Source organism: Bombus bifarius, unplaced genomic scaffold (assembly GCF_011952205.1).
Source record: "Bombus bifarius isolate JDL3187 unplaced genomic scaffold, Bbif_JDL3187 scf7180000007968, whole genome shotgun sequence".
Classification (NCBI taxonomy): domain Eukaryota; kingdom Metazoa; phylum Arthropoda; class Insecta; order Hymenoptera; family Apidae; genus Bombus; species Bombus bifarius.
Genome location: NW_022884354.1, coordinates 1,847,890 through 1,862,512, shown reverse-complemented (window position 1 = coordinate 1,862,512; position 14,623 = coordinate 1,847,890). Strand labels below are relative to the sequence as shown.

Below are 14,623 nucleotides of genomic sequence, written 5' to 3'. Positions count from 1 at the left end.
GATTTGAAAACTTACCCATTGGATGCTGAGCCGTCGAATCCTCGTTTCCAACAACCTCGTCACGTACCACATCTGAAACACTGGACCCTTGGTCCAAACGACAAAACGTTAACGCTCGGTCTAAAATAAATCTGAATGTTCATTTCGATTTTATTAATAGAAGAAATCTTTTTCAAAATGGACAGTATGCCGACAGTAAACTTGTATGTATAATATCTTAGTTAAAAGAAGGAAGAGGTGAAATTTTTATAGCTCGAGATTTAAGCAATATATCTGTTCGTTCGACGAAAAGAAGGACCAGAGAAAGCGAATTCCATAAGACCAACCATAGAACCAAGTTGAACAAGACGCGCATCTTTTCTATAAGAATAAACCGCGTTCTATCACGATCATTCTCCCTATTATCTGGAATCTCCACTCGACGACAAAATATTCGCGATCGTCATCGAGGAGATTTCCATCATTCGTACGATTATCTGAAGCCATCCGGAGCGACGTTCCTCCACCATCATTGACACGTGCTATTTTTTATACGTTGCAAATAAATCTTGTAGATACGCACGATGAAATTGGACGCGTGTGTGCCGAAATACGAGCATGTTCTAATTGGATTCCTTTTAGATACGAAAACCGACAGATTCAGCAAGCTTTACCCAATCCGCAATGTCTATTTTGAGATCTAGTTGAAACGTTTGTTAAGTGCGTGTTTAATGGAAACTTACGAAGTTCGATGCGCCGGAAGCTCACCCTCGTGCGGTCGAACAAACGAATGTTAATGATCGGCCGATCGACGCAAACGAAAAGTATTATTTTTACTTGGATACGCGGGAAATCGGCGCGGGGGGAAGCAACTGGGTCGAATACTAAGCATCGATCGATGCTGGCCAACTCGATACATCACGATATCGCATAGGCCACACGAAACACGATGCGCACGCGTACATCGGGCCGTTCATTACTCCGATTCAGCATGGCGACTTTGCCACTTTTTCTATCCCTACTCTGTCCGCTGGCAACTGTTACCAAACTGTGTTACACCCAGCCACTCAGCAGCGCCATACACACCATGAATATTTAGTACGCGTGCCGGTTGTTGCACGGGCGACGCACCCTTTCGTTAACCTTGGAATTCTCTGATTCGTCGGGCGGTGAGCTTCCCGCAGATGATATCGAGCAAGAATTTCGATTTCCTGCGAAATGGTCGCACACCGGCGAGAATGTTCAAATTTTCATGAAGGCTGTACCGGCTGAGAGTAGAAATTACGACCTGTGATGCGACGTTGCATAGAAGAGGCGAGGCAAAAATTTTACTAGAAATTTAGTACGTACGTCTGGTCGTACGTGAAATTATCTATTTCTCAGCTATATTTAGAAACGAAAGATAATTAAAAGTTGAGCAACGATACAGTATATGTTTCACGTTGCTTGCGATTATGCGAGAGCTTGTTTCCTATTTGGACAACAAACGAGATACGACGAACATTTGTTCGAGGTTCGGTTAATAGCACAGACATGCTAATAGAACTGGTCCTGTGAATGAAGGAAGATGCAGCGATGAAACGCTATAGATACGGTAAATTTTATCTCTCGCTGTAATTACGCGAGTCATTTGATCCGAAGGCTCGGTGTGCGTCTCTCGTAAGCGATTCGTGTCTCCGATCATGTATCCATCGCGATACGACGATACTACGTAACCAGAAACTTTGAAAGTAATCTCGCGTTAGACGCTACGACTGGCAAAGCTTGGCAACTTGCAGAAATAATCTCTACGGACTGTGAGTACACGGGAGAAAGCGCGTAACGCAACCCTGTGCAATTTAACATTTATAAGCGACGTAAAATACGCGTATTAACAAGCAGTCGAGCAAACTATGGCGCAATTTGGCTCGCGATAAAAAAAAAGTACGCACGCCCACGCCAGGAAACGGGGCATTAAGAAAACAGAGAAACGAGCAACGACGAGACAGCGTGTCAGCTCGTTAAGGGAGGCCATCGCGTCGAGAGGGAACACTAGTCGATCGTTTTCGTCCAATTTCGTCCCGATGCGATGAAAAAAGCGAACAGCGCCGCTAACAAGTTCATTTAGAACGTGAATCGAATCGAGATTTTGCTTTTCCTGCTTGTTCCAGGAGAATTGTAGAAAAGGTGCGGGTAGGTACGCGCGGGTAGGTCTCGTCGAGGGAGTATAAAGTAGAACGAACGGTGACACGCTACACGTCGAGCGATTCAGACTCGTCTCGTGTCATTAACTTTCTCGCGCGGCTAATAGAAAAGACCGTTTCCATCGATCGGTTTCCAATCGTCTCGTTGTAATATCTGAAAGCGTACGATCGAAAGGACTTTAAGAAAATCACAACACATCGTCGAAATGTTAGAAGAATTGTATATTACAATTGTAAAAATACATTGTAAAAATTCGTTGGTCAAAGTTATATATATATACAGGTATTATTGAAAGCAAAAGTTAACGAAGATAAATCGTTTTGCACACGTAGATATTATATAAGAATGACTAAGAGGCTAGGGATCCTCTAGTGAGACAAATTAACTTGTCTTCTCCGGTCAACGGATTGAAAAAAAACGTGTTTCCATTTGAAAGTCCATAAAAATCGATCGATAACGATATCCAGCCGTTTCGTTGTGGCGCGACTCGCGAGAAAAAGGACCAAAGGACTAATTTATTTTCAGTCGGTCGTTCTATTTCGTTTCGATTGGTCCGATATTGGCGGAGAGCCAGCGTCGAACGGCAGCGGATCACTTTGATATGCAGGTCGGCTAAACAGCCAGCGTATTTAGCCGCGCGGACGTACCGAACATAGTAACACATATATCGGCAATTCTTTTACCTCTTTGGCCGTTTCGCTTTATGCACCCTGCGAAAGTGCACGAGCCGCTTTACTGCTGGAGAAGTTGCCGCCGGGTCGGCGGTGAAACGGCCAGGGCAGGGGAGGCGAGCATCAGAGAACAGCAACCACTAGAATTCGCCCCGTGCAACGGCCACGGCCGCAATATCTAAGCAGGAAATTTCCGTGCGAGCCGGGAAACGTAGCCAGAAGTGTACGCGAATCCGGCGAATGTAAAATAGATGTAAATGCGCAGCCAGAGAGATGGACTGCAGAAGCTGCATATTTAAATGCGGATAAAAAGCTCCTAATCTCGAACGGCGACGTCTTTGCCCGAGGTAATACTTCTTCTGTAAAATTTGTCGCAATTCCCCGGCTGCCAATGGTGACACGCATCGGCCAACAAGAAAAATATCAAAGGACGAAGTAAAAAGGTACCAAGAGTTGATAGGAGCCAGGCTCGAGAGTTTTCACGGAGTACCAGGCACTCGGTTGTGAGCTTATAATATACGGACAGGCTGAACCGAGACTCCCACCCCGTGGATTTTAATAAGGTGGAAACAGGGCCCTCGGAGAAAACTGAAGTTTAAGTTCTCATCCGTAACCTGGCGTCAACGACCGAACGACCTGAACTTTGACTTATTAAAAATATTCTCGCATCCCTGCCCACCCGTTCTCGTTAATTCCGTTTTCCAGCGCTTGCCGGTTGCTTCGAAAAACATTTCCCGTCATCGCCACGGAATCACGTAGCCCGACCGACTCATCCCTATAAAAACCAGCCCGAAAACGTATACGCCGTGTGCATATACACGTTCGTGCGCCGACATGGATCTGCCGGTTTCTGCCGAGAAGAAGTTGGTGGATGGATACAAGCTTAAAGACGGATGTTGCTTTCTCGCGTTCGCTTTACGAGATACGCGTTCCGGTTTTTTCGTTAGGTTCGAGCTGTAATAGAGGAAGATGGGTTTCCAGTGTTTACAGGTCGAGCCACGAGCCCCAAGATCCTCGTTGCTTCGACCGAGAAACAGTCATAGCTAAGATGTATCATCGGAGCAGGTCAATTGCCTTCCAAAACCCCACCTCCGGCCGCTCTTCATCGACAACCCACCCTTTAGTCGACTCTGTCCTGGCCAAGAGAGCCAAATGTCGGCGTTGGTGGGGGAATAGCGATGGGCCGAGTGCTGCAGGGTCGGGTAAAAGTACGGAAAAGCTAGCTAAGGCAGCCATCGTTCGACCACACCAGGTGCCGCCATGTTTATTTTCGAGCTGTTGCTTCTTCTACCTGTATTTTTCTGGCTTCGTAGAATGTGTTATACGATCTATAATCTCTACCTTTTCGTTCTTCTTCCTTTCGTTCAAAGTATAGCTACCCGTGCTTGATCTAGAGTTTGCAAGGTTCGCGATAATTTCACGCAATAACCAGGCCTTATCCCCTTTTAACGAATCGTTTTTGATTATCAGCTTTTATCGACGTAGGTACGGAAACGTATAACGCGCGAGAATCGTGCACGGCACGACGGTTTTACTCTCTTCGTGGAATAATAAAAAAAAATTTGCTGGAACTGCACGCATTTAGCGACTTGCCTACATGCGACTCACGGATGTAACGATGCTATCGGCAGGGCTCGGGAAAAAATTGTTACAGCGGTACATGTTTCATTAAGACTTTTTACCTTGAAACCGGCACCAACGTTCATCCACGAATTAACGTGCATGTGGTGGAAAACGTAATGTCAAAGTGCAAGATCATTAGCCGCTGCAATTTAATAAAAAAAGCTGCTATTTTATATATCGCTACATAACGAACTATATATACTGTATGACTAAAAGAAAAAGAGGGGAAAAACAGGGGTCCCTGTTTCTATATAAAAAGGGTCAAGGTTTTCTCGGAAAATCTGGCGAAAACTTAGCCAAGATAAATTGTCGGAAGGGACGCGTAATTGCGCGGGGGACTTTCGTAATTTGGCATCGAGTTGCAGCGTGTATTTCCTTCGGTGTTTTCCGCGCGCCATCAAAGTAACAACCGCGGTCAAGTAGTTCGACGAATTTTCTGCTAACTTTCCTACATACCCTGCATTTCCAACGACGACGAATTTTCCACGCGTGACAACGAGCGCGTTATTCGTGCCGGGCGCACACGCGTCCGCAAAGTGCAAGACGAAACGACTGCACCTTGGCGCATGCTTCGAGCTGCCTGCATTTCGTACGACCGATAGGTACATACGTACACGGTGTTACGATAATCACGAGTCAACTTGTCCTTCAAAATGAGCCCTCGAATGATCAATGAGATATCCTTGTTGATGAGAGAGCAATAATTTCGCGCTTATAGTTTTTTCACCTGTACAGAAGTTATTTCAAGGTGCGTTGAAATTTATCACTGGAAAACAACGGGACGAACGATCTGAATTTCGAAGGTCGATCAATATTTTCAACTTTGAGAATGTTTACGCGATTTTGAGAAAGAAATTATGAGAACAGCTTTTCAAAAACGCTAGAAATATTCATGGCTTGGGAACAAGGTTAAACAAGCCCCAAATATTTACATAATTTTTCTTGCTGCTTTCATTGAACTCCTAACTTTGAATCTTTGTATTTACAAACTAAATAAAAATGTCGTGTGTATTAATTCAATTACTTTGCTAGAAAATGCACGCCACATCTGTTTACAAATAGAGGCTTTCGCTATCGCGTCTATGGATCCTTTTTTCAAGAGGTAATCTAATTCCATCATCTTATCGTCTTCGGTTTTAGCCAGAATCTTCGATCCAAAGAAGAGTGAAAAAACGAGACGGGACACCTTGTATATTGTAGCTCGAAATAGCATTTCACAGGTGTGGGTTTGCAACAACTGCGTGAAAGTAAATTGGTGTAATCAACTGGAAGTATGTAGCAAACCGTGCGCGCAGCAATCTCACGCAATATTGCGCATGCAAAATTAATAAATTGGAAATTGAACGTGGCGATTCGCGTGATATTGTCGGGGCCACACGTATCTCTATGCATCTATGTATAAAAGCATCGATAAGAGAGAATCCACCGGTGCTATATCGATCCACTGCTCGGTGAGCGTCGCATTTTCTACCTTCGATCTTGTTGCGACTATTTATCATCCTGAAATTACTCCGCTGCTGCTCTTCGTTACACCGCGTTCCACGCAATCGCCGCGTTTCGCGCCTCGTATTCTTTTTTTCGTCAACCACGTTTTGCCGATTTTACGAGCTCACTCTATACGCTCATCCGCGAACAGACCAATTTCTCTGTATATACAGTTGCATTTAAGACCAAACGTTCGCGTACTATACGTTTGCTTGATCAAACGATTTTAGCGCAAATAATTTCTCAAAAAGCAGATCGACTATTATTCTGACTCCTTTACGAACGAATGTTCTTTTAAATTATCGATCGCGGGGATACGTTTTTCCGGGCTCTTTGCAAACGAACTCAAACGCGCTGAAATTAAGGCCAGTTTTACCGAAAATAAATACATTCGTCGTATAAAGTACGATGTTTATACGCAGCATCGAGTGTGAAATACGTTCTTCGGAAGCCAAGAAAGAAGCATTATATCGTTCCACTTATCTGAATCTTTCAAAATTTTGCAAAACATTCGCCGATGTTCCCTGTAGAAAGCATCTGCGGCTGGCGAATTTAAAACATCGCGCGGTTTCTGTTTGATAGGAGCCCGACCAAACGCAGGATTCTTAATGAGAGTGGGTAAATGTCATTTATCTTTTAATTGCAAAGAAATACTTTTATTCCCGGATCGAAGAGACGCAGATAGCCGTGCACCTCGAATGAAATCTCCGCGGAATAATTTAGCGCGCGCCACGACGAATAATTTAATTATCGTGGAATCGCTGCGCTTCGTTCTTCGTGTTTCTCTGTGTGAAAGCTCGCTCGCAAATTCACTTTCTCTATCTCTCTCCATCTTCTTCTCGAATTAGTCTTAATTCCTGCGCGTTTCGAACACTTTGCTTGAATCACGACCGACGTTCACTAACGTCTGCGGGATAACCTCGATCGTGAAAATTCGGTAACAAAAGCGACGGTACGCGATTGCATTCGTTGCAAAATATCGTTTAATATTTTTGGAAAACTTAAAATTATTTTACCTATTTATTATCAATTATTTATTACGTACATTGACGTTCCCAAAGGCATTACATATTTGGAATTCGTAATTGTTATTTAATATTTAGCAATAACGGAAGAAGCAAATTCGAGAAAATTGTATGGAAAAGCGTAGAAAGTCGCGTGAACGGATGAAAGGAAGATAATGTGAAAAATAAAGACTCGGAATTAGCCACGATGTACAATACTCACGTTCCTGTAATAATACACCTATTCCGAGATAACAGGATGACAACGTGGCGGAGAAAAAAAAACGTATTACTAGAGGATCACAAGGAATGTATAAAACGGAATGAAAGAGTCCGGTCTCTCGATAGGTCGATAGCTCGCGCGACGAAATGTCGAGAACCGGCTTTCTGCAAAGACCGAGCTATCCATTGCAGGATATTTTACGTAGGATCGAACGTTATATCCTAGAGTCTAGGATACTCGCGGAATAAATACCTAAGCCTGGCGTAGCCTCGTGGTCTAACCACGAGCACACGTGATATAATTTGCGGCTATCGGAGCGACTCGAAAGTAAAAATATTCGCTACGTTCTACGCCTATAAAAGGATAAGACGAGGAGCCATGAACGTCAACGGCCCGTTTATGCGCGTATCTCGACAGCTATAAACGCGCATTATGTAACCCGATAGAACTTATTTTTCTAAATTAACTTCAATTTGGATATATAACTCAACTTCGATTCCCCTTTATAATAAACAATTTCGATGCTACCAAAAGAATCAAGAAAGTCTTAGGTTAAACATGGGCCGAAATATCGTTAGTTCGCAAGTTATTATACGTCCAATCTGACCGCCGCTTGCTTCAACAAACACTTGTGAACATGTTTTGCCGTAGAATTATTATTTAAATAGCGCAAAGTTGGGGGATAAAAACGCTACACGGTTCTGTTACTGTTACTGAACGACCCTGGTATAATTATTGCGCAAGAAATCTGTTTAGCGTGCTTCGTTTAATGATCCATTCAACGTAGTTACGTAATCAGTTATAATACATATATGGTAGATAAACAAGCGATAAAGTCTGCTAGTCTATTACAGGCTCCCAGTTAACGACATCTTACAACTTCGAAACTAATGCTAATATTTGCGCTTACGTTCGTAAATTTCGCAAACCTTTCGTTCTTTCGAGTCACACTGATTTCCTAAAGCACTTCTCATCGTAAATTCTAACTTGCCCCGCTGTTCTCCGAGTAGTAAGACGACAATGTGTACGGCTGCCAACGACTCGCGAGAAACGCGCAAAGATTTACAACTGTCCGACAGGAAAATACTTTTTTTTTCTTGACTGACCAGAAAAAAATTGCTACCTAGAACGAATGGAAGGGTGCTATTGACCGCAGGTTTGCCGGAAACCAGAAAAAATCATGAGAAAAAACACAGCGTAACCCTTTCGTCCGAGGAATACCTGGCTGGAAAAAGTTTCTCGGCCGACTTCGATCGACGGAATGGAGAAAACCACGCGACGAATAATCCTTTCTACTCGCGCCAAAGAAAACCATACCTGGCCGGTATTCGAAAATTGATCCCGTTAGGTCGCTAACTTTCGCTCTTTCCTCTTCTTTATTCTCTTTTTCGTTACTTCTGCTGCCGTGTCGAGCTACTGGAAGAATTTTCTGCCAAAGTCCGGGAAACTAGTTTCGAGAAGTTCTCCCCGAGTGGTGCTCGTGCTCGGGGCGCAATTCACGCGATCAAACTTTCCAACTTTTTAAATCTATTTCTTTGTAGCGGAGCACGACGGAGTCCAAGTGCCGTTGGGTTTACGAGAAATCGCGAGAACGAGAAAGTACTTGCAACACGGTTAAAAAGAAATTCTTTTAATTATAAAGAAAGTAGTCGGTGTTTTTACATTTAATTAAAACCCCGATAATTCAACAACTGTTCTCAAAATTATTTGTCGCTCGTAGGAAATTACAAAATACGCGATTAATTTCCAGTAAAAAATTATTTGATTTGTTTCTGCAGCGTGAAACTTGCTTTCTTCTTTATCGAGCATAGTGATTGGCGTTTAAAGTGTACCGAGTGTCCGATAAAGTTACCCACACAATGTACCGGAGCGCGTCCATGTCGAACGATCATAGGACGAGTCTCTTAACTCTCCTATTCCGATATTTTTCCAACATCGTCACTCCTGAAATCGATAGATAGCGACGCAACCCTTTCATGTTGCGTAGCAATTGTTCCGTACACCGCGCTACGTTTACTATTCCATGTGCTGGCTTTATTGCCAGCTGCTACCGGTTCAAGATCTTTATACCACCTTATCGAACGGTATTGTTGTTTGGCTTCGAGTGGAAAGTGTTAACCGCGAACTGTTGCACAGCTTCGTTATCATGCACGCTACGTCGGGAAAAAACGAGTTTCTATTGGAAATGTAAATCGGTAATGGAAATGATCAAACCATCGTCGTAAGAAAACGTAGAGTAGGTCGAGAAAATGAACTGAAACGAAATATTTACGTAACGTTTAAAACGTACCACGTAGAAACGTATTCGAAAGTTTGCGTTAATACTTCTGCATTCTGATCTTTTTAACGAGATATAAATTAAAGGATGCAAGACAATAAACGATATTTCAATGGGAATAGCGTTTATAGCTTTTAATTGTTACCTATTTAGAGATAGGTTTTGTCTCCCCTTTCGTCTCAGGGGGAAAAACATTAGTAAGTGTCGTAACCTTAACAAAAATAAGTTACACAATTTACTTGGACAAATGCAAAGAAGGGAATGAACATTCGATGTAAGTGAAACGATAACGTTCAACGTTTATAGTCCCATAATGTACGATTTCATTACTAGCAAGATAGCCGATGATGATGATTAATTCGATGTCGCAAAAAGTTATCTTTTATCGAATGAAATTCAATTAAAATGTTTTTTGCACACTGACAAAGTGTGTTAACACGCACGACACACCGCCATTGGAAGCGTCGGTGTTTACGATCGCTAGCGTCCATCAACTCTCAGATAGGAGAATAACAATACTTTTTATCGAGTTTGCCTTTAATTAATTATTCGCGTTCTACGTTTGTTCGCGACGCGATTATCTCTTATCGATTCCCGCCTCGCGAATGCAATTACAATCGACCGATTTAACTTTATACGCCAAGAACTTCAGATTGATTCGATTTCAATCTGTGATAATTATCCACATTTATAGATTCTAGTCCATTCGGTAACGTTATCTATGTAATAACACGTTACAGCGTAAAAATATACATAAGCATGTTAAACAGATATTACTGTGCGAGCATTCGTTGGATCTTATCAGTTTCACTTCGTACAATGTTCGTTTCGTTTCCAATCATCGTTCGATGAAACAGCGAAGCAACATCGAGGCAAAACTGTGCTTACAAGAGTCTTCGCTTTGCAGATGGCGAGGGAATAGAAGAGCGTAATCGGGAGAAAGCAACGAAATTTCTGAGGAAACTGGCAAATTTACGAGAACTAGTCTGTATAGGTCACGTTTGCTCCAAAGATCTTTCGGATCTTCTACTTTGTGGAGATTGGAATGCACGATGGTCGTTTCCCTTTGGCCCTCGCTGACCCCGCCCTTTCGTGGCTACGAGGAAAATGGACAACAGCGTACGTCTGTCTTTTTCTCTCCCTATCTCTCTTTCTACGTTTACTCTTTGTCATTTTTGTTCTCAGATATGAAATTGCCTGGTATCCTTTGGGAAATGCCGAGCAATGTCAGCTACGAACCATGCTAACACGTATAGAAGAAGGAGAGACAAACTGACCAGTCGGAGAAACGAAGACGAAGAAGCTAGCGCTCTGCCAGAACGAGATTGTATTTTCGTCCCCGTCCATCCTATTCGATCGGACGTTTCGTTTGCGTAATCCATACACCTGTGCGTTCTTAAAGATTCAGATTCCACGAACATTCGCCGTACTTTCCTCTTATGTACTGTTACGCGCATAAATACAATACGAATATATATCGGTTTACTTTGTCGCATTTATCGGACCGTCGAACCTCCCGGAGCATTTACATTCGGCAACAACATTCCACGAAGCTGATAAAACCCTACCTGGATCGTCGGCCATTATAGCCAATGCGAATTATAGCGAACACGAATTATAAAATCATTGCGCGATCGCCGCGAGGCGTCGTTGATCTCGTTAGGCTCATCGAGCGCGATTGTAACTCTGACTGGAATGTGTATGCGGTCAAAGCGAGCTGTTGACCTTTGTTTACCGACCTGAATCTCTCTCTCCGGATCCGGCACTAGCCACGTATCTGTCACCGTCAGATCCCAAGTACCGTCAATTTTTCCAACTGTTTTCAACCTCTATCTTTGCCGAAAAGCCGCGACACAGTAAGAGGGTCGGTAGACAGTGAGAGTACTCTTTTGGCGATTCTGTCAGGATTTATGATGCCAACCACTTTCGTAACTGCAACGCTGTTGACGTTCGATCATGCTGGTTAACGTCGTTTCTCCGAGAATAGACGCTGTATTACGTTCGAAGCGATTAGCGTACACCAAAGTAGACCAGCAGATAACGAAGGAAGAATCTGCCGAATCTCTATCAATTTTTGCAGGACGTTTTCTCCATTTTTATGTCTTAGCTCAGCCGAACAGCTGTGACATCGCGATATCATATTTTTCAATTTGGATCGATGACGTTAACGGACCTACGAATAATCCCAACAACTACATTGTAGCATTGCTCTGCGAATTTCGGATTTTGTTAAAAGAAGCAAGAAAAGATTATTTTCATGAAGTGGATGTGGAGACAGAAACGTGTCGAGATTCTTCGTTCCCCCTCGTCTTTTTCACGCCGTTGAAACTCTCAGCGACTCTAAATACGACCAGCGGATGGCATAAAATCGGTACATAACGTCGCCGATGCTGCGGGAAATCCGCAGGATGAAAATTTCGCGGCGAATTAGTCAAGACGCGGTCGAAGTTTCCGTCGACCGTAAACGTGCCATTTTTCCATGGGCTTCGAGCGACGCTCGTGGTAGCGGCGTAAAACGTGCAAGTTCCTTTTATCTCGACCTATAACATCGATATCCATGCGTGTATATCTATTTATATGACCTCCGGCTCGCTTCTTGGGAACAGGCATTTCCATTCACCGACTACGGTTATCGTTTCACACTTACAAACTTCCTTGTACTTGCCGTCGGGATACAACAGCGTTGTATAAACAGCAATGAAAATTGTATTTTGCTACCGTTTCACGATATTAAACGTTCCAGTACCTACGTTTCGCGGTTGACCGAAAGTAGAATCACGGTTCTAGCGTTTCGATTCGTTTCCTTTGTAATCGCGAGATGTTATTCGATGATATTTATTTTTCGCCTTATTTCGCGTCTCGGAAAATGAGAAAGAAAAGGTTTCAGCATAGGAAATCTGTGCTTCGTTCAGAATACTCTCTGGTCTCGTTTGAAGGAGGAACAGAGATTCTTTCTACGCCGAACGAACGAAGGGATGATACGACTTTTGGCCATTCTCGACGTATCCGCATCACGAGTTTGACGAGCAACCTTGTTTACGGGCCAATTTCGCGCGAATACAGGCTGCGCCAAATACTATTTTTTTTTTTTTTGCACGTAAAACTTCAAACTTGCGCTTTAGCCCCTCACTTTCGGTATACTTTCCTCGACATACGATTCCTTTCCTTTCCCTTCCTTCTCTTCCGCGCCAACGTTGTTAACACAGTATGAACATATAAAACGTACACACGTAGTTGATGAGTAGTAAGCGCAGAGTTCTTCTTCGGATACACAAATTTTTCCGCCAATTAAAAGAGAAAGAAAGACAAAATATAAAAGAAAGAGAAAGAAATACTATGCGAATAGTAGGTCGTTTTATTCAAATATCCTCGATAACGTTTCCTCGGACGAGTGCCATTTTATACGCTTCCTATGTCTTTCGACTACTCGTTCGCTGTTCCTCGTTTACGATTTCCACCGATTCGTCGCGGGTATTTTCCAGTTAATGACCAGAAAGGTAATTTATCTAGTTGCGGCAAAGTTTCTATTCGACTGGAAAGCCCGCCGCCCGTTTCCACCCGTGTCGCTGGCGTTACGTGACGCCGGAGTAACGAAGAAAAGCATATCGTGAGATATACGCTCAGGTAACCCACGTAGTATCGTCTTCTTTTCTACTGGTGTACGTGTGTGTTTATACGGATTGGGTTTAGCGAACGTACGTGTACGACCAGCTGCTGGAATAGAAACTGTGTGTTTGGCTAGACCACGTAGAGAAGTCGTCTCTATATATCGGCGTCAGCAGGGGATCCGTACACTGCCATTTTATCCAAACGTGATCCCAGACAAATACGAAAATTCGTACGTGGCTGCAGTGTATACGAGTGGCTTGTTCGATATTTTCCCGAAGAGACTGATGGAACGAAGCAAGATACGATGCGGGCGGAACCGTGGGAGGACTCAGGTAGGAAATATGACGAGCAAGTTCTGGTATCCGACTGCCCACGCTAATAACGTCGTTTTCCTCCGCTCGACCAACTCGACGTACTCTCGCAAATAAAAGGTCCGCGGATCCTGCCTGCCGATCGATCCATTTTTCTCTTTTCGTTCTAACTCCTCCTTTTCTTCTCTTTCCTCTGTCGGCTCCTCCGCGTTTATTATCTTTGCGTCTTTTACCCGTTCCTTTAATTTCACGACTGACGATATTATCCCGTTTTTCCAAATTCTCTTTCTCGAGATTGGAGCGAACGGTCGTTACGTACAGCAAAAATACTCGAATATCTTCGATATCCTGCGCGTCCTGCGCAAGTCGATCGAATAAAGAGTATTTTACCATAGGGCGCCATTACGTGTTCGATCGATATTCGGAGAAACCGGCTTCGATAAACATCGGAGAGCCGCGAGAGCAACCTCTTCTCGCTTTCATTGCCGAAATATTTCCGCGGTGTACAGCGCCGCGTAAAAAAGGATATCTACGCTGTGTACAAATTTAATTAAATTTAATTAAAGGGTTTTACCGGGAGGTCCGCGATCTTCGTCTCAACGAAGACGATGTAGGATAAAACCGACGATGGTTGATTAAACGTCTGCGGGAAAAAATCCTTTTTAGGTTCCTGCAACGAACGGACCTCATAAGCAACGAATTCTTCGGCGAATGTGGCGAGACATCGTCGACGAAGCAGCGTGATTTATATCTATTATATATATATATATATATATACACCTGTCCCTTGTGCTTACGACGCTTTTCGTTCATCTTCCTTCCTCCTTTCAAACGTTAGATTGAGATTCCCACTGCGTCCACCGTCACGTAATTAAATCCGTGAACAACTACTTTTTCCAGCTTTCCGGAATACTTCGTAGTATCCCGATTTTTTCCCATTCGTATGACGATACTGACAATGATTTCCGACTTGTTTTTTTTTATCTAATTTGGGCTTCAAAAAACCTAATGTGAATGTGTTAGAATGTTCCAGGTAGTTACGATTTTCCATTAACAAATTTTCCAATTTATGAGAATTATTCAGTCTTCCAATACGAATATGATATTTTGATTCGCGTAACAAAAGTCAGAGCTGTGCGAGTGTTACTGTGTAAATTATGTACGTGCTTTACGAGTAACTTAACTTACAAACCGACGAAAATTTCGTGAACAATGGAATAACTCGTAGCATTGCACATTCACCGATGAGAATTTTT

At 43.1% G+C, this 14,623-nt stretch overlaps 1 long non-coding RNA gene across 1 annotated transcript in view; it reads right to left on the bottom strand.

Annotated features, from left to right (window-relative positions):
• The window catches only part of LOC117209825, a 176,763-nt gene that overhangs the window by 126,379 nt on the left and 35,761 nt on the right, over positions 1-14,623 (bottom strand). The window contains exon 2 of the long non-coding RNA XR_004487992.1: positions 16-72. This is a non-coding gene — a long non-coding RNA (uncharacterized LOC117209825). The remainder of the gene's footprint in view (positions 1-15; positions 73-14,623) is intronic.